The following is a 1249-nucleotide window of genomic DNA, read 5'->3' on the forward strand; positions in this document are numbered from 1 at the left end:
AATTTTCTTTCTCAAGTTTTGGACTATTATGTTTTTAAATAACTTGGAAGGCAAAGGAGGGCAAGCACAAGCGTTAACCCTAAGAAATGCGCGCGAAGCGCGCGAAATTTTATTTTTTTTTTTAAATTCTAATTTCGTCGGAATTGATCAAAACTCCCTAAATGTGCAATTTTTAGAGGAAATTGGCCTACCTCAACAAGAAATGCTCTTATGTTATATATGGCCACACTGGTTTTTTTTAAACTAAATATAAGCATTTTCCTTATGGCTTTATTTATTACAAACATATTCTTTCAACATCATTACACATTGAGGCCCTTCTTTTAGGTAAAACGATCTATCTCAAATTTTCTTTCTTGAGTTTGGGACTATGTGTTGTAACTTATAAGGCAAAGGAGAGCAAGCAGAAGCTTTAACATCAAAATATGCGCGCGAAGCTCGCGAAAATTTTTTGTTTTTTTTTAAATTCTAATTTCGTCGGAATTGATCAAAACTCCCTAAAATGTGCAATTTTTTAGAGGAAATTGGCCTACCTCAACAAAATATGCGATTTAAAATTTGAGATTTTCATGCACTTTCCCGGGTGAAAAGGGCATTCAATGGGGAAAGATTTTCCACCGAAGGATATTTTCCCATTGTCCCCCGGTGGTTACGCCACTGCGGAGAATACTTGGCGGCTTAGATCAAATGCGATATGGACACTTTTTGAAGTGGAGAAGGGGTTGCAGGCCGGGGTATTGTGATATCTGTTCATTATATCTTCCTTTTTATTCTTGTCTTTATTTTTCTCTTTTTCTTTTCCTTTCTTTTTCTTTTCCCTTCTTTCTCTTTCCCTCCCTCTCCCCTCTTTCTTTTCTCTTCTTACCCAGCCCGGTACGACGGCTTGGTCAGCCCGGTAAAAAAATTTTGATTCCTAGAAGGCGGGAAATGAGCTTTCCCGACTTCTGAGTTGTCTTTTAAATTAAAGTCATTAAAAAATACTTCAGAAGTCGGGAAATCTCATTGTCCACCATTTAGAAATCAACATTTTCCCAGGAAGAACTCGAACCTCCCTTTATCTGGGTTCATTGATTCATTATAAAATTTTCAAGAGGGGAACACAAGGTTTTCCACTCTTGAAAACGGTCAGATACTTTTTTCCCATTGTTATTACAGTAATTAGGCCTTATGTGTGTATACATACACAAAAAAGATTGAATAAGTTGCATACGTAGTTTTTCCATGAATCGATAAATCCCAAAAAGAAAGG

This window comes from Anneissia japonica, unplaced genomic scaffold (genome assembly GCF_011630105.1).
Source record: "Anneissia japonica isolate Jap-2015-1 unplaced genomic scaffold, ASM1163010v1 scaffold5623_len388731_cov182, whole genome shotgun sequence".
NCBI lineage: Eukaryota > Metazoa > Echinodermata > Crinoidea > Comatulida > Comatulidae > Anneissia > Anneissia japonica.